At 46.4% G+C, this 27844-nt stretch overlaps 1 pseudogene; it reads left to right on the top strand.

Annotated features, from left to right (window-relative positions):
• On the top strand, window positions 1-27216 carry LOC120363634 (N-chimaerin-like; annotated as a pseudogene).
• The last annotated feature ends 628 nt before the right edge of the window (window positions 27217-27844 follow it).

A 27844-nucleotide genomic window follows, 5' to 3' on the forward strand; every position in this document is an offset into this window, starting at 1 on the left:
ATGGCTTGCTCTGAGCTGAGGGGGAATCATACTGAAGATCCTGGGGCCGTTGTAACAGGCATCGTCTTTCTTCTGGGCCCAAGGGTGCCCTCTCCACAAGAGCTTAATGAGAAAAAGCCCAGCCGAGCAGGGAGCTTGGACCAGTGGACCATCTGCAGGGGACAGTGGGGCAGGAGCTCCCAGGTGGAGCTTTCTGAAGAGCTGGCACAGCTGCAGTGCTACCAAAATGGAGACTCCTGGTTCCCATGTTCTAGTCCCCACTCTGCAAATACGCTTTGAGACATCCATGCTTAGAAATTTCTTGCAAAGCCGGGCGCGGTGGCTCAAGCCTGTAATCCCAGCACTTTGGGAGGCCGAGGCAGGTGGATCACGAGGTCAAGAGATGGAGACCATCCTGGTCAACATGGTGAAACCCTGTCTCTACTAAAAATACAAAAAATTAGCTGGGCATGGTGGCACGTGCCTGTAATCCCAGCTACTGAGGAGGCTGAGGCAGGAGAATTGCCTGAACCCAGGGGGCGGAGGTTGCAGTGAGCCGAGATCGCGCCATTGCACTCGAGCCTGGGTAACAAGAGCGAAACTCCATCTCAAAAAAAAAAAAGAAAAAAGAAAAAAGAAATTTCTTGCAAAATGTCTGTGCCAGACCCCAAAATTCCTTTTCCATATGTTCTTATTTTGCTTCCATACTTCTAAAGCTTGTACAACAGAAATGGGAACAGATTCTCAAAGAACGTACCCATTTTTATTTAAGAGCGAACTGTATAGACATAAGCATGTATGTTATGTATATACATAGCATATGTGTATAGAAATACAGAAGTGTTGCAAATATCAGCAGATTAGCTGCCTCCAAAATCTGATACATGTGCACCTTTAATGAGGAGAGGCTACTATTTCAAAAATGAAATTACTACAGCACTTTTACATTCTAGGGGAAAAAGCATTGTTCAAAGTAGCGGGTGGCCAGTCGTGGTGGCTCATGCCTATAATCCCAGCACTTTGGGAGGCTGAGGTAGGCATATCACTCGAGCTCAGGAGCCCCACACCAGCCTGGGCAACATGGCAAAATGTGGCCTCTACAAAAAATATAAAAATTCGTTGGGTGTGGTGGGGTGTGCCTGTAGTCCCGGCTACTTGGGAGACAGGTAGGAGGATACCTGAGTCCGGAAGGTGAAGGCTGCAGGGTTGTGCCACTGCACTCCTGCCCGGGTGACAGAGTAAGACTATGTCTCAAAAAAAAAAAAAAAAAAAAAAAAGCAGGTCTTAAGAAACATTTATGAGCCTTTTGGTCAGAAAAGATGAAGGCCCTGTCCAATCTGGGAGGCTTGGGAATAGGCAGAGGAAAGTGGGAAATGAGAGAACTAAATTGCTCCGTTCAGTAACGTAATGGGAATGTGGGTGTTCTGGCAGTTCTAGAGGGAAAAGACTCTGTGGCCTGGGAAGATGAGAAGAGGAACAGAAGGGTCTAGAAACGGAGTGTAGGCCTCAGAAAACATGGCAGCAGGCACTGGCAGGATGAGAAGGCCCTGGGCAGGAACAGCTGATATTCAGTGGCAAGTCACTGTGTCATCTGAGCGGTGGGTAGGGCTCCTCTTGAGTCCTATGCTTTCATCAAATCCTTGTGCTGTTGGTGCCTTGGGAAATGAAGAGTGAGGAATTGAGATGAGAAACAGGCCACCAAGATTCAGGAAAAGCAGAAATTTGTAACAAGAGATGGGGCCGGGCATGGTGGCTTACGCCTGTAATCCCAGCACTTTGGGAGGTCGAGGTGGATGAATCACGAGGTCAGAAGTTCGAGACCAGCCTGACCAACATGGTGAAACCTCCATCTCTACTAAAAAATACAAAAATTAGCCGGGCATGTAGCATGCACCTGTAAAATCCCAGCTACTCGGGAGGCCGAGGCAGGAGAATCACTTGAGCCCGGGAGGTGGAGGTTACAGTGAGCTGAGATTGTACCATTGCACTCCAGGCTGGGCAACAGAGTGAGACCCCATCTCAAAAAAAAAAAAAAAAAAAACCATAAGAAATGACTGTGGGAACATAAGCCTGTATCCTCCACCCTCAAATCTGAGTGAGTCTCTAGAAGGCATAGTGAGACCATGAACCTTCTGTATCTAGAGCATGCTGGAGAGTCTTTAGTAAGTCACACGGAGAGGGCAGAAAAGGGCATTCTAGGGGCTGGAGGACCTCAGGAGCATCCAGGCAGCTGATCCAGATCCCAATCGTGCCTAGTTTTCTGTCAGGATCAGAAAAAGAAGAAAAGAAACACTTGTTTCAGACTATCACAGCACCTGATGCACTATTCTTTCCTTGGCTCTTTTAAAAAAATATTGCTATAGGCTGGGCTCAGTGGCTCATGCCTGTAATCCCAGCACTTTGGGAGGCCGAGGCAAGAGGATCACCTGAGGTCCAGAGTTCGAGGCCAGCCTGACCAACATGGCAAAACCCCATCTCTACTAAAAATACAAAAATTAGCCAGACGTGGTGGCACATGCCTGTAATCCCAGCTACTCAGGAGGCTGAGGCAGGAGAATCACTTGAACCCGGGGGGCAGGAGTTGCAGTGAGCTGAGATTGCATCATTGCATTCCAGCGTGGGAGACAGAGCAAGACTCTATCTCCAACAACAACAACAAAAGTTGCTATAGTTTGAATGTTCTGTCTCCTCTAAAACTCATGCAGACGACAGTATTGAGGGGTGTAGCATTTGGGAGGTGACTGAGTCATGAGGGCTCTGCCATCATGAATGGGATTCGGTGCTCTTATGAAAGGGCTTGCTGGAGGAAATTCAACTCTCTTGCCTTCTGCCTTCTGTGAGGACACAGCCTTCTCCCCTCGGGAGGATACAGCATGAAGGTGCCATCCTGGAAGCAGAGACTCGACTCTCACCAGACATGGAATGCCAGCCCCTGTCTTGGACTTCCCAGTCTCCGGAACTGTAAGGAATACACGTCTATTTTTATCATAAATTACCCAGCCTTCATTATTTTGTTACAGCAGCACAAAATGGACTAAGTCAATGTCTTTCCTTTTTTCTGTTTGATACAAGGAAGAGAGCTCTGGTGGGCACAGATCCTTTTGAATTCCTTCGATTAATGAGGCGCTAGTTTCCCGTTTCTCTAATTGAAGCCATTTTTCTACCTTTCACTCGCGTAACACATAATTGCCCCATATCTGAAGAATGGCCAGATGGGCACAAATAATTAAATTTTTTTGTCAAAATGGAAGTGATTTTATTGGATTTTCATACTATAAGAGGAATTTTTAAAAGAAATCTATGTTTGTTGTTTTTTTCAATTCAGATAATATGGAAACCGAAAGAAGGAAATAAAAATACCTCATTTTCCACAACATAGCTTTTTGACTTTATAAAAATGCAGTGGTAGGTTGTGTGCGGTCTTAGAATCAGCTTTAGTTTGTTATAGCTCCATATTGTGAATATCTTTCCACGTCTTTAAATATGGAGCATTATTTCAAATGGTTGCCTAGCATTCTATTTTATAAATTCTCATAATTCATGTAACCAGTCTCTCATTTTTAAACATTTTAGAAGCCGTGAAGTGAAATGACCTTTGACTGATGTTTCTGCACAGGTAACCAATTGTTGCCTGGGACGTCTTCACCCTTGAGAGGGATGTCGTCAGTAATCCTTGAAAACATGTGCGGTCTTCTCAGGCAAAGCTGGAATCAACACTGGAGACAGAACAGTGATCCCAAAGACCTCCATGGTCCCTCCTTCGAAGTTTTTCGTGCAATGCTACTATACAAGGAGTTAAAGTGTGGTGAGTGTTTGCATGGGAAAATAGAGCGTTTTGGTTAAAAGGAAGTGTACTGTTTTTTTTTTTTGTTGTTTGTTTGTTTGTTTTTTGAGACAGAGTTTTGCTCTTGTTACCCAGGCTAGAGTGCAATGGCGCGATCTCAGCTCACCGCAACCTCCGCCTCCTGGGTTCAGGCAATTCTCCTGCCTCAGCCTCCTGAGTAGCTGGGCTTACAGGCACGCGCCACCATGCCCAGCTAATTTTTTGTATTTTTAGTAGAGACGGGGTTTCACCATGTTGACCAGGATGGTCTTGATCTCCTGACTTCGTGATCCACCCGCCTCGGCCTCCCAAAGTGCTGGGATTACAGGCTTGAGCCACCACCCCCGGCCGCTGTTTTTTTTTTTTTTCTTTAGAGACAGAGTCTCCATCGTATTGTTCCCTAGCCTCAGCCCCTGGGCTCAAGCAATCCTCCCTCCAGAGTAGCTGGGTTTACAGGCACGTGCCACCACATCAGCTAATCTTTTCTTATTTAAAAAATTTTTTTGTAGAAACGGAGTCTGGCTCTATTGCTTGGGCCTGTCTCAAACTCCTGTCCTCAAGCAGTCCTCTGCCTTAGCCTCCCAAAGCACTGGGAATACAGGCATGAGCCACTGTGCCTGGCCAGTGCACTTTTAAAAAGGCTCTTGGCTGAGCGCAGTGGCTCACGCCTGTAATACCAGCACTTTGGGAGGCTGAGGAGGGCAGATCACGAAGTCAGGAGTTTGAGACCAGCCTGGCCAATATGGTGAAACCCTGCCTCTATTAAAAATACAAAAATTAGCTGAGTGTGGTGGGGCCTTCCTGTCGTTTCAGGTACTTGGGAAGCTGAGGCAGGAGAATCACTTGAACCCAAGAGGCGGAGGTTGCGGTGAACCAAGATCACCCCATTGCCTCCAGCCTAGGCGACTTGGTCTCAAAAAAAAAAAAAAAAGGCTCTTGCAGGTGGGGCACAGGGGCTCATGCCTGTAATCCCAGTGCTTTGGGAAACCAAGGCAGGAGGATCACGTGAGCTCAGGAGTTTGAGACCAGCCTGGACAAGATGGTGAGAGCCGACTCTACGAAAAATAAATAAATTAATAAATAATGCTTTCTCTTGTTCTTAGCTAGTTGTTCCTCAGGAACTCTGTGTTAATGTGCGCTCCCCCCAGCCGCTATGGAAGTGTCTCATCTTCTGCCCCAGGTCTGTAGGCAACCTGAGAACTGACATTGCTTCACCTTTCTGGCCAATCCCCAAAACTAACGTTCTCATCGTGGTGTAATAGCAACTCATTATTCAGCTAGGTAAGGTGATTTTTCTATTGTCCTGAGCATTTGTAAGAGGACACTTAGCAACCCTAGTTGCATTTCAAAATGCAATTCGCACTGTGAAATCATACACAAGTCTTCACTTAAATTTTTTGTAGAAATGGAGTCTGGCTATGTTGCCCGGGCCTGTCTCAAATTCCTAGCCTCAAGCAAGCCTCCGGCCTCAAGCAATCCTCCTCCCCAGGCACTGGGATTAGCGGCATGAGCCACTGCCCCTGGCCAGTGCACTTTTAGAAAGGCTTCACTTATGTATGATTTTGAAATCAAGTGACGACTTGTGTATGATTTCAAAATGTAATTGCTTCATTTCCCAAAGGTATGCTTATATGTCATACCTCCAGCAAATTGTTCAGAAGCTGAAATTGGTCCCTGCTGGCCTCCTTTGTCTAAACCTCCCTGACCTCTCTGCTCCACGGCGTACAGCTCTCATATTCCTCCCATCCACGCAGGGACTGCTTCCCTTGCTGCTCTCCCTAAGTGCTACCCGTTTCTGCATCTGCGTTTGCAGCAGGCTGCGCCCCGGGCCTCTTCTCACTAGGGCACACAGTGCATCCATGTGGAAGGCTTTGAGTGGGTGGAAAAAATGGAATGGAAAGGGTAAAGGGTTTAAGTAGTGATCCAGTATGGGAGAACGTGGGGAGGTTGGCAAATCCCACACCAGGCTGGATGGATCCAGGGCTATAGGCACATCCATCGCATGGCCCTGTAAATCAGTCTGAGAAAATGCCATTCATTCATTCATACAACCAATATTCCTTGAGCTCCTAATCTGTGTGAGGCCTCGTATCTGAGGAGATAACATTTGTTTATAGTTCTTTGAAGATCATACGTTGTTATGTATTTCAGTTCTTTTTATGCTAGGGGCCTGCAGACTTGGAAAACCTTTCACAGGAGCGGATGCTGGTAGGTCCCATGAAAAGAGAAACACGTTCATTGCAACATTCCTCGGGGTGGCTCCTGACGTGGAAAACCAGAACTGAGGGAAAGAGCACTAGAGGAGTGGAAATTTCCTTGGAATCAAGAAGGAGATGACCTGAGATGGGCCTCCTCCTCTTTCTCTTTTTCTTCTTCCTGCTTCCTCTTCCTCCTCTTTCTGTTTATTTTTATCGCCACCCATCCCTTTCCAGCTCAGCGACAAGCTGAGAAAGAACCAGACCTCCTGAGATCCCATCAAGAAATGATGCTGCACAGGAAGCTTGATGGTTAACCCCCGGGGCCGTGGCCAGAGGGAATCATTCTCCCAAAGCGCAGGAGGGCTTACCGCAGCCCTGCCTGAATTCTTACACTTCCATGGGAGAACAGTATCACCCTTTGATTTAACGATAGGAGAGCTTTGTTCTTTCCGTGCAAGAAGCCATTAGCGATAGGGCCCGGTGAGAAAATACAGAGGCTGTTCTCAGGAGACCTGGTCAATCCTGAGCCACATTGGAAGGACAGTGTCCCAGGCTTTTGATTCATTTCAACACAGTTCCTGCGTGATTGTATTCTCCTTGTGATTTGTGTGAGTTTTTCACGGATGGTTGGGGTGCTTGCGTTCTCCCTCTGACAGGGAAGATTTGGGTCTTTGCACAGGAACCACACAGCGTCCTGAGCCTGGAGCAAATCAACGCAAAGATAAACCCATCCTGCGCAGGCGGTTTGCAGGGGCCGGGCTGACTGCCAGGCACACGCACTCGGGGTGCAGAGTGGGGACAAATCAAACTGCGACCCCAGTGCTTGTTGTCAGCGTCGGCTACAAACTATCGGAATTCAGAAAAGATTCAATAGCGTGTGAATTATTGCAGCTTGGCAATCCCCATTATTTGTTTATGGACTTTTATTTGTAGGCTTTAAAAATGTTCCCAGTGTCAACCCTTCCAGGCAGATGTACAGTTGCAATAAAGTTACACGACCAGCAAGCTGACAACAGCCAGCCAGCTCCCAACATGGTTTAAAACCAATCATTGCTGTCACCTTCTCTCAGATCAAACCCAGAGTAAATATACATGGTCTTTGCTCTCTGTCACTAAAGGTCAGAACAGAGACCAGATGTGAGAGGCCAATAGCACCATGCAGTTTGGAGCTGAAATCTGCCCTCTAGTACCCCAAAATTAGGAAAGCTTGCTAAGATCAGGCCGGGCGCAGTGGCTCTTGCCTGTAATCCCAGCACTTTGGGAGGCTGAGGCAGGGGGGATCACAAGGTCAGGAGATCAAGATCATCCTGGCTAACATGGTGAAACACTGTTTCTACTAAAAATACAAAAAAATTAGCTGGGCATGGTGGTGTGCGCCTGTAGTCCCAGCTACTCGGGAGGCTGAGGAAGGAGAATCGCTTGAACCCGGGAGGCAGAGGTTGCAGTGAGCTGACGTCGTGCCACTGCAGTCCAGCCTGGGCTACAGAGCAAGACTCCATCTCAAAAAGAAAAAAAAAAAAAAAAAGCTTGCTAAGACTAGGCACAGTGGCTCATGCCTGTAATCCCAGCACTTTGGGAGGCCCAGGCAGATGGATTGCTTGAACCCAGGAGTTCAAGACCAGCCTGAGCAACATGGCGAGATCCCGTCTCTACAAAAGATACAAAAATTAGCCAGGCGTGGAGTCATGTGCCTGTAGTTCAACCTACTTGGGAGGCTAAGGTGGGAGGATCACTTGAGCTCAGGAGGTTGAGGCTGCAGAGAGCTGTGACTGGGCCATTGCATTCCAGCCTGGCCAACAGAGTGATATCCTGTCTCCAAAAAAAAGAGAGGTTTGCTAATTTATTTCTGAGGACTGGCAGTTGGAATCGTCTCCCCAGGCACAAAGAAGTAACGCCCCTGCATGAAGCAGGAAGTCGGAGGAGCTGGTGTACGTCTGGAATTTCCTAGCTGCACAGCCTCAAGCAAGTGGGCCTTCCAGAACCTCAGGTCCCCACCCGGAAGGAAGAGAAATGATGCATACTTACAGCGTTTAGGGGATGACATCGTTCATCCAGCACTTTTTATTGGGTCTGAAATGCGTGCTAGAAGTTGTTTTAAGCACTGTGGATACAACTGTGAACAAGATAGACACAGACCTGGCTTGGTGTTTAAGGTCATGTTGGTAACACTGAGACGTGAGCAGAAAGTATTAATGACAGCGTCATCACTGCAGTGGGAGGGGAGAAAGTCAGGATGTCACAGCTCTCGACACAGCTCGGGGTTCCGGACAGCCTTCCAGCATGGAGTCTGCCGTATTGAATGCTAAAGCCTGAATCAAAGTGGCGGGCATTTGCAGGGAAAGTGTGCAAGATGAGGAGAGAAGCGGGGAGAGGAGGAGAGAGGCGGAAAGGGGAGGAGAAGAGAGGAGGAGAGGGGAGGGGAGGGGAGGGAAAGCAGAGAGGAGGGGAAGGGAGGGGAAAGAGAGGAGGGGGAGGGGAGGGGAGGGGGAGAGGGAAGGAAAGGAGAGGAGGGGGAGGGGAGGGGAGGGGGAGAGGGAAGGAAAGGAGAGGAGGGGGAGGGGAGGGGAGGAGAGGGGAATGCTAAAGGCTGAATCAGAGTGGCAGGCATTTGCAGGGAAAGCAGGCACTATGGGGAGAGGGGAGGGGAGAGAAGAGGAAAAGGGAGAGGAGGGAGGAGAGGAGGAGAGGGAGGAGGCAAGGGGAAGGAGGAGGGTAGGAGAGAGGAGGGAGGAGGGGAGGGGAGGGAAGCAGGAAGGGGAAGGAGGAGGGGAGAGGAGGGAGGAGGGGAGGGGAGAGGAGGGAGGAGGGGAGTGGAGAGGAGGGAGGAGGAGAAGGGAGGGAGGAAGAAAGGGGAAGGAGGAGGGGAGGGGAGGGAGGAGGGAAGGGGAGAGGAGGGAGGAGGGGAGGGAAGGGAGGCAGGAAGGGGAAGGAGGAGGGGAGAGGAGGGAGGAGGGGAGGGGAGGGAGGAAGGAAGGGGAAGGAGGAGGGGAGGGGAGAGGAGGGAGGAGGGGAGGGGAAGGAGGAGGGGAGGGGAGGGAGGAAGGAAGGGGAAGGAGGAGGGGAGGGGAGAGGAAGGAGGAGGGGAGGGGAAGGAGGAGGGGAGGGGAGGGAGGAAGGAAGGGGAAGGAGGAGGGGAGGAGGGAGGAGGGGAGGGGAGGGGAGGGAGGAGAGGAGGGGAGGGGAGGGAGGAGGGGAAGGGAGGGAGGGAGGAGGGAGGGGAGGGAGGAGGGAAGGGGAAGGAAGAGGGGAGGGGAGAGGAGGGAGGAAGGGAAGGGAGGGGAGGGGAGGGGAGGGAGGGGAAGGAGAAGGGGAAGAGGGAAGGGAAGGGGAGGGAAGAGGAGAGGAGGGGAGGGGAGGGGGTGCCCAGGCAATTCCTGCCTCACCCCAAATCAATCCTGCCTTTACACCTAGCTTGGAGGGTAAGGCCTGGCGGCGGGTAGCTGGGTGCGCTAGCTGGTGAACCTGGAGGCCACAGGGTCCCATGTCTCAAAGGTCACATCTCCCAGAAGCAGGGTGGTGAGCAGCGCCCCCACAGAGGAAACCCCAAGCATCTGCTGGTTCTGTGAGTTGGTTTGGGGACATATTTAACTTCAATGAGTTGGTTTCTGTTAGGTCTGGAGCAGCACTTGTCTGACCTAAAATACCCACGGACCTGGGTGGGGCAGCAACTCAGTGGCCCTGGGGTCTTATTTAACAGCTCCCTGCACCGGGGATTCTGTCGCTCCTCCCCGTTCATGACCCCTCCCTCTCTCCTTAATTAGCCAGGGCAAGCCATCAGGTGAACCCAGCCCCAGCCAACATCCGATGGCAACTGCACAAGAGACCCCAAGGAGAGTCAGCTGCACCCAGGCAGGCGGCTGAGGCTGAGAGACAGACATATACTGCGGTTTTAGGGGTGAGTGGCCATACAGAGATGAATAACCAGAACAAAGGGCAGCCTCAAAGGTAGCTGTCAGCATTGCGGTGCCGTCAGACTTGCCAAGGCTGACACTCTGCCTAAAGAAGCTCTAGCCTAAGAAATTCTGGGTTTTTGTGCTTTTTTTTGTTTTCCTGAGATGGAGTTTTGCTCTTGTTGCCCAGGCTGGAGGGTAATGACATGATCTCAGCTCATTGCAACCTCCTTCTCCTGGGTTCAAGCGATTCTGTTGCCTCAACCTCCCGAATAGCTGGGATTACAGGCATCCACCACCATGCCTGGCTAATTTTTGTATTTTTAGTAGAGATGGGGTTTCACCATGTTGGCCAGGCTGGTCTCGAACTCCTGACCTCAGGTGATCCACCAGCCTTGGCCTCCCCAAGGGCTGGGATTACAGGTGTGAGCCACCGTGCCGCGCCAAGAAATTCTGTTTTAAAGAAATAAAGTGAGGCCTATAAAACCATTGTCTTATTAGAGGTGCAGCTTCCAAGGCACTCATAAGCATTCAGAGAGTAATAGCTGCTTATCAGGAGGCCCGAAACAGAATAAAGGAAAGAGACATGTTGGAAATAACTACCTTTTAAAGATAATTAGGTGCCAGGATAAAGCATCCTAAAATGTATCGTGTGAATAAATAAGAACATTATACAATGACCAAAATTAGATTCTCAACCTTCCAGGAACAAACACAGAACTAAACAACACACTCACACTTCAAAAGTTACATCTCACAACCACAGTCATCCCGGTCACTTCAATCCTCAACCGCTTTAACTGCCGTCAGCCAGCCCAGGGTACAACTGAGGAGAAACAGAACTCAGTGTTGATTTTCCAGGTTGGTCATCTCACAGCTCCACTTCACCGGACAGCTGCTAAACGTCCACGTTGACACCTCTGAAGAGGAGCTTCTGCTTTTTATGCAAGTTTTACTGCTTTTTATGCAAGTTTTAATGCTAATTTTGCAAGTTTCAATGCTTTTTGAGCACCGATATGATGCCACAAGCAGAGAATTCCACACCTAACCTCAAGTGAGACTGACAGCTTGCACTTGAAACAGTCAACACTGGCCAGGGGCTCACACCTGTAATCCCAGCACTTTGGGAGGCCGAGACGGGCGGATCACCTGAGGTTCGGAGTTCCAGACCAGCCTTGCCAACATGGTGAAACCCTGTCTGTACTAAAAATACAAAAATTAGCCAGGCGTTGTGGCGCATGCCTGTAATCCCAGCTACTTGGGAGACTGAGGCAGGAGAATTGCTTAAACCTGAGAGGCGGAGGTTGCGATGAGCCGAGATTGTACCACGGCACTCCAGCCTGGGCAACAAGAGCGAGACTGTCTCAAAAAGGAAAACACACACACACACACACACACACACACACACACACACACAGTTAAAACTTTGTTTCATCCATAAAATTACTAAAAATATTGTATTAAATTACTTTCAGGCTGTGTGTATGAGGTATATATGAAACAAACAAATTTTGTGTTTAGACTTGGGTCTCATCCCCAAGATATCTCATTATGTATATGCAAATATTCCAAAATACAAAAAGTTTCGAAATCCAAAACACTTCTGCCCCGTACCTCAAGCCTTTCAGATAAGGGATATTCAACCTGTGGTTCAAGAAGACAATCCATTCACCCATGAAACCATCATAATGTATCAGAAGTAAAATAAAGTTATGGGCTTTGCAGATAGGATGAGAGATTGCTGAGGACTCAGAAGATATTTACACTTTGGATTGTGTAAACGAAGGCGTGTGAACCAAGGCATTTGCCCAACTTTGGATTCTCTCAGCAGAGCACTGAAATACAATGAAAGAACTATAGCGAGTGAATTGTAGAAAAGTGAACCCCATCCAGGTCAGGGTGAGCCTCAACACCCTAGTTGGTGTGTCAGGCAGAAGGGCACTGCCAGGTGAGTTTGGATGGGCGTGCCCCGGGGGCGTGTCGGAGGGCGTTAGGGTTCTGCTGAGAAAGCGGGCCTCGAGGCTGGGCTGTCTTGAGGCTAAAGAATAAGGTAAAGGAGGCTTTGATGTTTTTATTTAGCGCTTTGGCTCAATAATTCAGTAAGAAGATCCATTAACCCATGAAACAGTGAAAAGGTGTTTGGAGTTGAATAAAGTTGCACACTTTTTAGCTATTTTGGGGGATTTAGAAACGATTTACCCTTTTCGTTAATTGGCATTTTCCCATAGTGAAAAGAGGGATGGAACATTCCCCCTAACTGGCAGAAGGAAGAAGAAAGCAGGCGTGTGAAATCAGGAAAAGAGGTGGGATTGTCTTCCCTTCTAAATCGTTGCTCACATTTCCTTTAACAAATTAGTATCTCATGTACCCCATAAATATGTACACCTATTAGGTACCCACAAAAATTATAAATTAAAAATAATTGGTATTTCCTGGAGAATGTCTCTAAGGCTATATCTTTTCTTTTCTTTTTTTTTTTTTTGAGACGGAGTTTCGCTCTTGTTACCCAGGCTGGAGTGCAATGCCGCGATCTCGGTTCACCGAAACCTCCGCCTCCTGGGTTCAGGCAATTCTCCTGCCTCAGCCTCCTCAGTAGCTGGGATTATAGGCACGCGCCACCATGCCCAGCTAATTTTTTGTATTTTTAGTAGAGACGGGGTTTCAGCATGTTGACCAGGTTGGTCTCGATCTCTCGACCTCGTGATCCACCTGCCTCGGCTTCCCAAAGTGCTGGGATTACAGGCTTGAGCCACCGCGCCGGGCCTCTAAGGCTATTTCTAACAAAGAAGTCTTCCACTTTAAAAGTTCTAGGCCGGGCATAGTGGCTCACACCTCCACTACTTTGGGAAGTCAAAGCAGGCAGATCGACTGAGCTCAGGAGTTCAAGACCAGCTTGGGCAACAGAGTGAAACTCCATCTTCACAAAAAATGCAAAAATTAGCCAGGCACACTGGTGCCCACCTGTAGTCCCAGCTACTCAGGATTGCCTGAGCCCAGGAGGTCAAGGCTGCAGTGAGCTGAGATCACACCACTGCACTCCAGCCTGGGCAACAGAGCAAGACCCAGTCTCAAAATAAATAAATAGTTAATTAACTTTAAAAGTTGTGGCCATGCTTAGCTTTTGAGAACTGAAATGTAAAACTGTCCAAGTAAGCGGATTGGCCGAGCAGAAAGAAAACTAATTAGGTGTCAGGAGCTCTCAGTTCTATCTTCAGCTCCAAGAAACGTCAGCAAGAAAGTTGTTCCGAGCTCCACCCAGCAAAGGTGAGAGAGGGTGAGGCAGGGAAGAACAGTTGGCTATGAATGCTTTTGGGGACTCTAAGAAGGGCTTGACACTCGAACAGGGAATGTTGCAGAAAGAAGAGAGATACAATAAAAGACCTGGGGAGGGCAGATGATGGCGTGGAGGCCGCTGAAGAGATGCAGCTAAAAACACCATGGAGAAGAGTCGGAAGGAAAAATACAGCCAGAGAAAATGATGGAAAGGGTGCAGTGGGAATATGTGTTTCTAGCGCCTCTTCAGCTAGCAGTGACTACAGTATGATGAGAAAAAGGAAGCAGAGTCCATTCAATATAAAAATGAACTCACAGACCCAAAAAGAGCAGTGTTTTCTAGCACATTGCAATTTTTGTTCTAATTTTCTTTGTGATGGATATTTTCAGCATGAGGCTCAGAAGAAAATCTTTATTAATAAAATATTCCTGATGGTTTTCCTCCAGTCACTAATGATGAAAGGGGATCCTCCACCCATATCAGAAAGTTCTCTGGGGGATTCTGAAAGTTACCCGGCTGTAGTGACTGCTGGCTCTTTCATGCTTGCAGGCACTGGTCGTGCTGGTGTTTGTGATGGGGTGTGGGTGTGGGCAATACCCACATGCCCAGCCTCACTCTCCTCTTAGTACTGCAGGTGACGTCTGGGAGGCGTAGGGCCCTCTTCCCTGGCCACACTTCCCCACGTTGTGCAGGCTCCAGGATGGGCATTGATTGCATCAGGTCTACAAGTACAGAAGGGCTGACGAGGGGATTCCACAAAGAAAGCACCCAGAGGGACCCATCCAGGAGCAAAATGAGCACATATAGAAAGAGAGGCGGAAATAAAGCCAATGTAAAGATTGACAGGCTATATGGTCTGAGGGGAAAGAAGACTTGAACTCTGCTGGAAAATTTCCTCTTGTTGGGGGTGGGGGGAGGTCAGCCTTTTATTCTATTCAGATCTTCAACTAATAAACAGTCCACGGATTTAAATGTAAATCTCATCCAAACATATCCTTACAGAAACATCTGGCATAATGTTTGACCAAATATTTGGACACCATGGTCTAATGAAGTGGATAGATAAAATTAACCATTGTAGAAACCAAGCTGGAATTATTTTTTTTCGAAAACATAATATGTAAAACAAAAGAAAAAATAAACAGCAGAGAAGTGTTAGTCTCGAAACCAAAGAAAAGTATAATACCTGAAACAAACAAAAATCATGGGATAGGCTTAAAGCAGAATGTAGATGACAAAGGAACACATCAGTGATCAACACAAGTAGATTAATAGAAATTAATTAATGTAAAGAAAAGAGAGAAAATGGATTTAAAAAAGAGAGAGCCTCAGAGACATATGGGACGCTATCGAAAGGTCGAGCATACCTGTAATTAGGATTCCAGAAGAGAAGAGAATCAGCCAAACACAGTTTGAAGGAAGACGGCTGAAAATTGGTATAAGATTCAAGAAAATCCAAGAGCCTCAACCAGAATAAATATTACAAAAGCCATGGCAAGGGGTAACATAATCAGATGCTGAAAATCAGAGATAAAAGAGAAACGCTTGTCGGGATTGGTGACTCACATCCATAATCCTAACACTTTGGGAGGCCAAGATGGGAGGATTGTTTGAGGCCAGAAGTTTAAGACCAGCCTGGGCAACACAGCAGGACCCTGTCTCTACAAAAAAAAAAATTTTTAATTGACTGGGCATGGTGGCACACACCAGCTGCTTGGGAGGCTGAGGTGGGAGGATCACTTGAGCCCAGGAATTGGAGCCTGCAGTGAGCTAGGATCCTACCACTGTACTCCAGCCTGGGCAACAGAGCGAGACCTTGTCTCTAAAAATAAGAGAGAGAAAGAAACCCTTGTGTATTAGGCTGTTCTCGCATTGCTACAAAGAAACGCCTGAGACTGGGTAATTTATTTTTTAAAACAGAGATTTAATTGGCTCATGGGTCTGCAGGCTGTACAGGAAGCATGAATCTGACATCTGCTTGGCTTCTAGAGAGGCCTCAAGAAACTTACAGTCATGGCAGAAGGCAAAGCAGGAGCTGGTGCTTCCCATGGCCAGAGCAGGAGGAAGAGAGAGGGGGAGAGCTGCCACACTTTTAAACAACCAGATCTCATAAGGACTCCCTGACTATACAATACCAAGGGAGGATGGTGTTAAACCATCCATGGAAACTCCAATCCCATGAGCCAGTCGCCTCCCACCAGGCCCTACCTCCAACACTAGGGATTACAATTGAACATGAGATTTGAGGAGGGACACAGATCCAAACCATATTACCCTGAAAACAGACAAAACGGCACATGGTAAAATGACGATTCAAGTAACCACTCACTGCTCATCAGAAACAGTGGGAGGCCAGCAGTCAGTGGAACAGTCTTCAAAGGGCTGAACAAAAACCACTGAACCCAGAACTCTGTGTTTAGTGAAAATAACATTCCAGAATGAAAGCAAAATAAATACATCTTCAAATCGAAGAAACCCAAGAGAAGTCACTGCCAGCAGACCTGTACTGCAAGAAATGCTGCAGTCAGTGCTTCAGGCAAAAAGAAAATTACAGCTCCTGGAAACTCAGATCTTAAGAAGGAATGAAAAACACTCAAAATGTGTGGCTACATATAAAACACAATTTCCCCTTTTAACTTCTTGTAAATGCATATGACTGTTTAAAGCAAAACTTATAAAATCATCTAGGCCTACAAAGCTAAAAGGCTAGAATAACCAGCCTGGAAGCTGATTTAGAACCCGCGCTTCCATAGCACAGGGAGACCTGCATGGTACCGGTGTCATGAGACTCTGCAGGCCACAAAGGGGATGAATGCTGTGGATTTCATAAGTGCCCAAAACCTGAGCCCACACCAATGCAGCACCGGTGTGATAGGAGGAATTCTATGCAGAGTGGCCCATGGAGCTTTCAAGTTTTGAATTAGGCTCTAGTTCAGACACCCTTGGCAAAGGGTTCCTACAGGCTGACTTTGCATTCATACGGACTGTCTTAAATTCCACCTCCTGAATGACAGCCACCGTTTACATCTGCAAACAGAGATTATCTTACTTCTTTCTTTCTGTTCCTTATTCCTTTTCTTTCTTTTTCTTGCCTTATTGCAAGTGCTAGGCCTCAAGTAGAAATGGAGAGATTGGGCATCCTACTTCTTTCCTGATCTTAGGGAGAGGCATTCAGTATTTCCCAATTAAGTATGATGTCAGCTCTAGGTTTTTTGTTTTTTTGGGGGAGGGGACAGAGTTTCGCTCTTGTTACCCAGGCTGGAGTGCAATGGCACAATCTTGGCTCACCGCAACCTCCGCCTCCTGGGTTCAGGCAATTCTCCTGCCTCAGCCTCCTGAGTAGCTGGGATTACAGGCACGCACCACCATGCCCAGCTATTTTTTTGTATTTTTAGTAGAGACGGGGTTTCACCATGTTGACCAGGATGGTCTCGATCTCTTGACCTTGTGATCCACCCGCCTTGGCCTCCCAAAGTACTAGGATTACAGGCTTGAGCCACCACGCCCGGCCAGCTCTAGGTTTTTAATAGATGCCCTTGATCGGGTTGAGAGAATTTCCTTTTCTCCTACTTGGCTGATAGGTTTCTTTTGTTTGCGTTTTTAAAAATCATAAATGAAGTCTCAATTTTTCCCAAATACTCTTTCTGAATCTATTGAAATAATCATACGGTGTTTGACTTTTATTCTGTAAATGTGATGTATTACACAGATTGTTGAATGTTAAATCAACTTTACATCCTGGGATAAAACCTACTTGGTCATGTTATTTATCTTTATGATATATTGCTGAATTTGATTTGCTATTATTCTGTTGAGGATTTTGTGTCTATATTCATGAGGGATACTGGCTTCTAATTTTTTCGGTAATGGTTTGTCTAATTTGGGTATTAGGGCTACGCTGGCCTTACAAAATAAGTTGAAGGTGTTTCCTTCTCTATTTTTCAAAAAGAGGTTTTGGAGTTTTTTTCCCTCATGTATTTGATACAATTCACCAGTGAAATAATATGGACCTGCAGTTGTCTTTTTTTTTTTTTTTTTTTTTGAGATAGAGTCTCACTCTGTCACCCAGGCTGGAGTGCAGTGGTGCAATCATGGCTCACAGCAGCCTCAAGCTTCCAGGCTCAAGTGATTTTTCTGCCTCAGCCTCCAAGTAGCTGGGACCACAGGCACACGCCACCACACCTGGCTAATTTTTTTGATTTTTAGTAAAGATTAGGTTTCACTATATTGCACAGGCTGGTCTGGAACTCCTGGGCTCAAGTGATCCTCTTGCCTGGCCTCCCAAAGTGCTGGGATTACAGGCATGAGCCACCACACCTGGCAGGACCTGGAGTTTTCTTTGTGAAGTTTTTGATAAATTTAATTTCTTTAATAGATATAAGGCTATTCCGATTTTCTGTTTCATCTTCACCAGTTTTTATGTTATTCAAAAAGTTTATCCAATCGCATCTAAATTGTTATATTTGGGTCAGGTGCAGTGGCTCATGCCTGCAATCCCAGCACTTTGGAAGGCTGAGGCGGGCAGACCACTTGAGGTCAGGAGTTCCAGACCAGCCTGATGAACTTAGTGAAACCCCGTCTCTACTAAAAATACAAAAAAAAAAAAAAAAAAAAAAAAGCCAGGTATGGTGGTGGGCACCCGTAATCCCAGCTTCTTGGGAGGCAGAGGCACAAGAATTGCTTGAACCTGGAAGGTAAAGGTTGCAGTGGGCCAAGATCACTCCCGCCTAGGCTACAAAGTGAGACTGTCTTAAAATTGTAAAAAATCATAAACTGTTACATTTGTTGGCATGAAGTTTTTCACAATACTCCCTTATTAGTCTTTTAATGTAGGATCTGTAGCAACCATAACCCCTCTTTCATTCTTAATAGTGTTAATTTGTGTTCATTCATGTTGTAACACTCATCGGCCCTTCATTTATTTTTGGTGCTGAATACTGTTTCATTGTATGAATATATCACATTCCCTTTATCCATTCATCAGCTGGTGAACACTGGAGTTGCTAATAGTTTTTGGCTTTTATGAATAACAATGCTCTAAACATTCACATACAAGTCCTTGTGTTAACTCCTCTCGCTAGTTTCAACTGGTTTGATCCCAACTGGCCTCCCCAGTTCCCACCCAGTCTCGGTTTCTCCTGGCTGTGTAATTAAGAGATTCACTTGGTTCCTGTTCCTGAGAGGCAAGGGATCATGTAGCTCAGCTGGATTAAGCCTGGGGTGAAATCTTGACGGACCCCAGCCATCTGAAGGCTCAGGCAAGCTGGCCTGGGAGTCACTGAGCTGTTGCAGGAGGTACAGAAAAAGCCACAGCAGGTGCAGAATTTTATTCCTTAGTTGAAAACCCTTGCTTAAGAATTCTTATGCAATATGCAATTTGTCAATTCATGTTAATGAACTCACATATTGTTAACAGTACCATTTGCCGTTTAGATTGGTTTTGTTCATGTGCTCACTCTTTATCCCTGGAAATCCTTCAGAATTACTTGTTACATTCGGGAAGATTTTACCCCTTGAAATCTATTACCTCTTCTGCAATTTGCATGTAACCCCAAAGGACAAAATAGCAAAAATTTATTTTTCCTTCGCATTTTAATCATTTAGCTATTTTATCACCTACTCGTAAACACTTCCTCTGAAGCCTGTAAGCGTACCTCACATTAAATGAAAAATCATCAAGTCCTTTGTTTTCTATTTTCCTCTTAAATCGTGGGTGAAACTGTGGAAAGATCTTTACACCTGGTAATAGACCAGGTCTTGAATTTGCTTAATAAGGAAAGAAAGGATGGAGAGAAAAAGGTTAACTATGTGTGAATTTATAGATGTTTTGGTGTCTGCAGTCCACGTTAATATATATTACCTTCCTGTAAATATGAACTCTGCTAGAGTCTAGGTCTTTAAACACAAATTAACAGGAGCTCCAGGGAAGGAGGAGATGTTCTGCTCTTTTTTTTTTTTTTTTTTATTGCATTTTAGGTTTTGGGGTACATGTGATGAACATGCAAGATTGTTGCAAAACACACATGGCAGTGTGGTTTGCTGCCTTCTGTCCCCTCACCTGTATCTGTCATTTCTCCCCATGCTATCTCTTCCCACCTCCCCACCTCCCCGCCCCTCCCCCATTTCCCCCCAACAGACCCCAGTGTGTAGTGCTCCCCTCTCTGTGTCCATGTGTTCTCATTGTTCAACACCTTTTACACTGTTGGCGGGAATGTAAATTAATTCAACCATTGTGGAAGACAGTGTGGCGATTCCTCAAGGACCTAAAAATAGAAATCCCATTTGACCCAGCAATCCCATTACTGGGTATATATCCAAAGGATTATAAATCATTCTACTACAAGGACACGTGCACACGAATGTTCATTGCAGCACTGTTTACAATAGCAAAGACCTGGAACCAACCCAAATGCCCAATGATGATAGACTGGATAGGGAAAATGTGGTACATATACACCATGGAATATTACGCAGCCATCAAAAACAATGAGTTCACGTCCTTTGTAGGGACATGGATGAACCTGGAAACCATCATTCTCAGCAAACTGACACAAGAGCAGAAAATCAAACACCGTATATTCTCACTCATAGGCGGGTGTTTATGTTCTGCTCTTAATGATCTTTTTGACACTAGCTGCAGGTACTGGGAACCCTGCGGAGAATTCCTGGAATGCTTAGTCCTTAAGATGTTGGTTTCCAGTGTTGAATAGTTTGTAAAGTGTGGGTGGGGTGGAAGGAATCTTCTCTATAAAATAAAAACTCAAACACTCAAGCAATAAATCCTTTAAGAACAATTACAATAATTGCTATTGGCCTGGAGACTAGGCTTTGAAACATTCAGCAGGTAATTTTCTTCAAACGTAGTAAAAGTGGAATATTTGACCATGCTTATTAGCAGAGGCAAGGCTTGCCTGGGGACGCAGGATTCACGTGTCCTTCCAATGGGAATGACTCAGCCTTCCTTTTTCGTTTTCGTGTTTTTGCTGTTGTGCCATTCTATCCTCCACTTCTCTGGGGCCCACTTTTCAGCTTCCACAGGAGAACAGGGTCTTTCTGTGCCTGACTTCACTTCATACACCAACAGCCTCCGCCCCGCCTGCCTGGCTCACCCACGTTGCTGGAAATGAGGCGACTCCTTCTTTTCCATCTACCCTGACTTTCTTCTCTCTCTCACCCCGGCCTCTCTGCAGAGACCACAGCAGGAATCCCTGCGCTCCCCGCCTGGGTCTCTCCTCTTCTCCTCTGCTGCGTGGCTCCTTCCCTGGCTCCCCACAGCCCCCCACCCGACCCTGGGCCCCACTGTCCACCTCTGCCCAGTGCCCGGGCTTCCCACATCCCCTCTTCCTTACCTGCCCGCAGCGCAGTGGCTCTGTGGGGTCCCAACCTGCCTCTCCCTCTTCCACCCCCACCCCGCCCGGCCCTTGCGCGCTGCCCCGCCCCCGCCTCTCCGCCCCTCATCTCTGCGATCTGATCTCCCCGGGCCCCTGCCACTCACCTCTGCGATCTGATCTGATCTCCCGGGGCCCCTACCCCTGCCAGATACCTCAGGTGCTCCCGCCTTTCCTCTTCCTCCAGGCTGGTGACCTGATACCACCTGTGTGACTTTTGCAACTTTCTTACCTTCTCTGAGCCTCTTCGCTTTTAGATGAGAATATTTGGAGGATCAAACGAGACCTGCTGAAGACGCCCAGCAGTCCTTAGCTAGTTCTTACCTGCCTGACTCCACCTTGTGCCGTCATTTGATGCTGGGATTCTTGGGATTCTTCATTCTACACACCCTCCCTCCTCTCCCAGGTCGTAAAGCTTCCTTTCAGGGACTGGGCAATGGGCACAGCCCCAAGTAAGCTCTGCGGCCCCTCGGATTAGGGTGAACAGCTTGGCTGATTGGGCGAAGGCACTACGGGCCAGTTATCTGGTTGCAAAATATATTTTATGGATTTAGAAAGAAAAAGAACTATTTGGGTATAGTGTTTAAGAAATATATAACTGATTACGGAAGAAAGCGGCCTCCCTTCCTCCCTCCCTCCCCGCCCTTCCTTCTTTCCTTCCTTCCTTCCTTCCATTTCTTTTCTCATTTGGAAACCTAACCACTACGGATAACATTATCTCCAAGGCATAAGATGATTGGCAATAGGTGATGGAACCTGAGTTTTCCTATGCCTCCCCAGTGTCTGGAGGAGGTAATGTAAAGAGGAATTACTTGGTATTCAAAGGCTCTTGGATCTACCTGCTAACACAAGAGCACACACCTGTCAGCAGAGCTGCTAACTCTGCTAACACAGGGGAGTCCTTGCTCTGCCCAGCCAGCTCTAGGACTTCCTGCTGGAGCTGCCACTGTGTTTCCAAGCACCATGCCTCATCTCGCTCGTTGCCAGGGCACAACTGTAGGGATGTCACTGACGTCCTGAGTTCTCATGGTTCCAAACCTGTGGAGCAGGGAGCTGAGCTGAGGGCGTGGGTCCCAAGGTGCGATTGCCCAGCCCTAGTAGTGACAGGCAACTACTAGGCATATCTGCGTATTGAGGCAGAGCTTTCTGGCTTTCACGCTGACCTTCTCTCTCTCTAGGCTTGTGTGTGTGCAAGAGCCTGGGCCAGGAACCAACTGGAGTAAGAGCTCCACCCGTCTCAGGCATTCAGGGCTTCTTCGGGGCCAGCTTCTTGTTCTCTCTGGATGAGTGTCTCTGGGAAGCTCCCCAGCCTTTGTGCATGGGGCTCTCCAGCAGCAACCCAGGCTGAGCCCCTGTCTGGGAAGCTCCCCATCCCCTAGCAAATACATTTCTGTTGGGCCTGCCCTGCTTACCCATTGTGGACTGCAGAAGACCACAGTTCCAGTGAGCACTCCCAAACGTGCTCTTACACATAACGCTATTTTTCTAAGCTATGCATAAGCTTCTGTTTCTCAAACATTAGCAACTGCCTGTCCAATGGTTCCTTCAGGCGTACATGCACTGTCATAAAGAATTACTTAAAATAAGTTGGGGGAGTTTCCCAATAGTTGAACACGTGGAGCTTCGTGGAGGGTGGCATGCCTGGGGAGGGCGTGGAAGCTCTGTGCCCCTTCCCTCACACTCAGCCCCTGCGTCTCTTCATTTGGATCCTTTGTAATATCCTTTATAATAAGCTGGTGAACATTACTCTTCTGTAGGTCAGAAATGTCCCCAGATGCTGCAGTCATTTCAGTTTAATTTCACCGGAAACACTGACTTGATGATGATGGTAACATCACCGAATCCTTCAAGGAATTTGTTGAATTGCTCAAAAAAAGTAGAGAAGGAGAAGATGATGATGGCACACAATGCTAGTGATTTTCTCATCAGACCCCTGGGAAGCTTCCAGAAGGGGCAGATAGGCTTCCTGAAGGCTGTGTCAGGACGCGGTGAGAAGGTGACCTTCTGCAAATCAGGACGATGCTCTCGCCAGACACCAATCTGCTGATACCAAACCTCCAAAACTGTACAAAATAAATATTTGTTGTTTACATCCTAAATAAATAAATAAATAATAAAAATGAGTTGGGCAATCATTTAAAAACATACCTGGCTGTGGCGGGGGGCAGTGGCTCATGCCTGTAATCCTAGCACTTTGGGAGGCTGAGGCAGGAGGATTGCTTGAGGCCAGGAGTTCAAGACCAACTCAGTATCAAAACAAGACAAAACAAACTTGGTTGCAATAGTCCTGTTTTCTAGTAGAGTCTCTTTACAAATAATGGTGTAATGCTACCCATGTTCTTGAGTCTATGGGAAACAAAAAAGGATTGGCCCTGACCCTGTTCGATACAGATGTAAATCGGCTTCCTGTTTGGAAATCTTACTTATATCAGCTACAACAGGAAACCCCTCATCCTCGAAGGATTATCTGTACTTTCGAGGTAGAAAACAGCCCAAAGTGTTGTCAGAGAGAGTTTTACATCATGATCTCCAGAGAAGCTGCTGACTAGCTCTTGAGTTTGGCTGAGGGAGCTATGTCATGAGACAGCCAGCAACAGCCAGGACCCTACAGTTTGACTTTCAGATTTGGAAGTCAAACAAGAAACTTCAGACTCTATTGCAATGGAAATCACTTTGTTGGGGAGAAACACTGTGAGTCCATCTACAGTCTAGTAACTGATGGCTTGAGTACTCTTTTTTTTTTTTTTTTTTTTTTTTTTAGAAAAAAGAATAATAAGAAAAAGAATAAAGAAGAGGAAGAAAGAGAAAGAGGAAGAGGGAGAGAGGATACGGGTATTGCTTTATTGCCCGGGCTAGAATGCAGTCTAAATATAGATATGCCTGTAATTGTGCTTAATAATGGAGACATAAAAGAAAACGAGGGCCGGGCACGGTGGCTCAAGCCTGTAATCCCAGCACTTTGGGAGGCCGAGGCGGGTGGATCACAAGGTCGAGAGATCGAGACCATCCTGGTCAACATGGTGAAACCCCGTCTCTACTAAAAGTGCAAAAAATTAGCTGGGCATGGTGGCACGTGCCTGTAATCCCAGCTACTCAGGAGGCTGAGGCAGGAGAATTGCCTGAGCCCAGGAGGCGGAGGTTGCGGTGAGCCGAGATTGTGCCATTGCACTCCAGCCTGGGTAACAAGGGCGAAACTCCGTCTCAAAAAAAAAAAAAAAAGAAAAGAAAACGAGGGAAGAGAATAACAAACAAGGAGCCAACCAACATTTTGTTGAAACTTCTAAGTTGATGTGATGTGGTACTGATAAGAGTGTATATTTTGTGTATTTAAAGTGGAGAGTTCTATAAATATTAATTACGTTTACTTGTTCCAGATCTGAGTTCAAGTCCTGGATATTGTTGTTAATTTTCTGTCTCATTGATCTGTCTAATATTAATGTTGAAGTCTCCCACTATTATTATGTGGGAGTCTAAGTCTCTTTATAAGTCTTGTATGTCTGGGTATTCCTGTATTGGGTGCATACATATTTAGGATTTTTAGCTCTTCTTGTTGTTGCATTGATCCTTTTATCACTATATAATGTCCTCTTTTGCTTCTTTTGATCTTTGTTGCTTTAACGACTACTTTATCAGAGGCGAGGCAAAAATTGTAACTTCTGCTTTTTATTTATTTATTTTAGCTCTCTGTTTGGTTGGTAAATCTTTCTCCATCCCTTGTTTGGAGTCTTTGTGTATCCTTGAATGTGAGATGGGTCTGGATGCAGCATACTGATGGGTTTTAGTTTTTTATCCAAATTGCCTGTCTGTCTTTGGATTGGGGGATTTAGTCAATTTAAATTTAGAATTAATAGTGATATATGTGAGTTTAATACTGCCATTTAATATTAGCTGGCTATTTTGCCCATTAGTTGATGTAAATTCTTCATTATATTGATGCTCTTTACTTTTTGGTATTTTTTTTAGAAAGTCTGATACTGTTTGTTCCTTTCTATGTGTAGCGGTTCTTTCAGAAGCTCTTGTAAAGCAGGCCTGGTGGTGATGAAATCTCTGAGTGCTTGCTTGTTCACAAAAAACTTTATTTTTCCTTCACTTATGAAGTTTAGTTTGGCTGGATGTGAAATTCTTGGTTGAAAGTTCTTTTCTTTAAGGATGTTGAATATTGGTCCCCACTCTCTTCTGGCTTGTAGGGTTTCTGCTGAGAGATCTGGCTGTAAGTCTGATAGGCTTCCCTTTGTGAGTAACCTGACCTTTCTCTCTGGCTGCCCTTAGTATTTTCTCCTTCATTTCAACCCTGGTGAATCTGACGATTATGTGCCTTGGGGTTGCTCTTCTTGAGGAATATCTTTATGGTGTTCTCTGTATTACCTGGAGTTGAATATTATCCTGCCTTACTAGGTTGGGAAAATTTTCCTGAATAATATCCTGAAGCGTATTTTCCAGCTTGGATTCATTCTCTTCGTCACATTCAGGTACACCTATCAAGCGTAGATTAGGTCTTTTCACATAGTCCCATATTTCTTGGAGACTTTGCTCGTTCCTTTTTATCCTTTTTTCTCTAATCTTGTCTTCTCATTTTATTTCATTGAGTTGGTCTTCGACCTCTGATATCCTTTCTTCTGCTTGATCAATTCGGCTCTTAAAACTTGTGCATACTTCACAAAGTTCTCGTATTGTGTTTTTCAGCTCCATCGATTCACTTATATTCCTCTCTAAATTGTGTATTCTTGTTAACATTTCGTCAAACCTTCTTTCAAAGTTCTTAGTTTCTTTGGATTGGGTTAGAACAAGTTCTTTTAACTCACAGAAGTTTCTTATTATCCACATTTTGAAGCCCGCTTCTGTAATTGGAGCACACTCGTTCTCCATCAAGCCTTGTTCCGTTGCTGATGAGGAGCTGTGATCCCCTGCTGAGGGAGAGGCGTTCTGATCTTGGGTATTCTCAGCCTTTTTTGGCTGTTTTCTTCCCTTCGTTGTAGATTTATCCATCTGTGGTCTTCATAATTACCATCTTTGTAATTGGGTTTCTGAGTGGACATCCAACTTATTGATTCTCAGCGCCGAAATCTGAGCAACCCAGTGCACCGACTAAATCAGCGGCGTTAAGATTGATGGTGTTGGTCGGGCGCGGTGGCTCAAGCCTGTAATCCCAGCACTTTGGGAGGCCGAGGCGGGTGGATCACGAGGTCGAGAGATCGAGACCATCCTGGTCAACATGGTGAAACCCCGTCTCTACTAAAAATACAAAAAATTAGCTGGGCATGGTGGCATGTGCCTGTAATCCCAGCTACTCAGGAGGCTGAGGCAGGAGAATTGCCTGAACCCAGGAGGCGGAGGTTGCAGTGAGCCGAGATCGCGCCATTGCACTCCAGCCTGGGTAACAAGAGCGAAACTCTGTCTCAAAAAAAAAAAAAAAAAAAGATTGATAGTGCTTTTCTGACTCTGCACCAAGAACCGACGCTCCGAGGTGCCGGCAAAACCGCCTCGCCGTTCACAAGAGTCGCTGTGGCGACCCGTGGGGCTCCTCCGCTGGGAATCTCCTGGTGCGTGAGCAACAAGAATTCATGTGAAGGTGTGGCGTCCTCTCGTTCTTTGCGCTTTCACTGGGAGCTACAATCCCGAGCTGCTAGTGATCAGCCATCTTGGATCTCTCTCGGCTTGAGTACTCTCTCTATTGAAACAAGGCAGCGGAATACATTGCCAAGATGATGATAAACCCAGCTCACGAGCACATAGGATGCCCAACCTTAAACAGAGAGTCAGCTTGCAAAAAATACATGCCAGTCCTAAAAGAGACACACGGTGAGATTCTGCAGGCCGGGATAGGGTGCCGGAGAAAAGGCTGACATCACCTGTTTAGAAGAGCAACTCTGAAAGAAAACGAGCAAATTCCAAAATACAAAAAGGTTCCCAATTTCAAGGTCCATGTATCAAGAGGGCCACGCTGGTGTGAATACTGTGCCATCCTCAGGTGTGGTCTCATTCCTCGGGGAGGGAACTGTGTGGATTGATTTCAGTGTTCACAACCGGTGACCCAACATGGTCCCAAATGACTGGAACCCAGGCTTGAGGCATGCCAAGGTGCGCAGCTGTGACTTTACAATGCCTGTCAAAAGCACACACTGCTAAGTGGCTAAGGGTGGGGGATACATGCAACAGGGACACTGAGTCTGAAAGTCCCAGTTCTGAAGGACTATCCCATATATCAGGATCTAGTGACTTGACTGATGTCAAGATGGCTCTTGACAGAGATGGTGAGAAAGCAGCTATTTCTGTGAACTCATTTGAAGATATCAACATTATCACTGGTACTCCCAAACTGTGCTTCAGAGATTTGCCAATTTCACTAATCATGCATGATATCTACCCGAAGTTTATAGAATCTGCTGAAACTATGGGTCCTAATAAGTAACTGGAAACCCTTCATGAAGCACTGAAACTACTCGCACCTGCTCGCTGTGAAACCCTCTGGTCCCTGATGGCGCGTCTAAAGAGAGTGACACTCCATGAAAGGGAGAAGCTTATGAATGCAGAGAACGCTGTAATTGTCTTTGTTGCATCCCTTCTGAGATCTCCGGACCAAAACACCATGGCTGCACTGAACTGTATATAATATCAGCAACTGGTGGTGGGGCTGCCTATCAAAAACAGAGACGTTTTACTTTAAATTTTACATTTGATGGGAAAAGAAAGGTTTTACAGATGAAGGCCTGTTTTATCATAATTTAATCGGCTCCTGTAGCTGAATTATTTCTTGATGTGAGATTTGGGCATATAACCAGATTAAAATGAAGGAACTGTGTGTTGTTTTTGTGGCACTGCTCAACTGTCTTATACAACAGTGAACACATGCTTTCCGGTGCTAGCAATCCTGGATGTTTATCATGTTAAGAAAAACTCAAGTCATCGCATGATTAGCCCCCTATCTGGCAGAAAACTACATACAAAAGACACAGCAAACCTGCCCGGCACAGCCTCTGCGCTCTGTGTACTCTGTGGTTGTAATCCAGCATGTTTCAGAATAAGCCTGTTGTGACTTTGTTTCGGGGTCTGTGTCATTGGTTTCTGACACTTGCACAAACACGCACACCCACACGGATAAAACAGCACAGCCGGCCTTTGTGTTACCAGACTATATCATATGCCTACTTTTTGCACATGGCTTCTGGTTTCTCTTAGTTCTTCTCTAAGATAGCACTTTCTTTCCAGAAAAAGCAAAATGTGTTTTCTGATGTGTTACTTTAACAAGTTATCCATACCGCTGGGCGTGGTGGCTCACGCTTCTAAGCCCAGCA

Source organism: Saimiri boliviensis, chromosome 3, assembly GCF_048565385.1.
Source record: "Saimiri boliviensis isolate mSaiBol1 chromosome 3, mSaiBol1.pri, whole genome shotgun sequence".
NCBI classification, from domain to species: Eukaryota; Metazoa; Chordata; class Mammalia; order Primates; family Cebidae; genus Saimiri; species Saimiri boliviensis.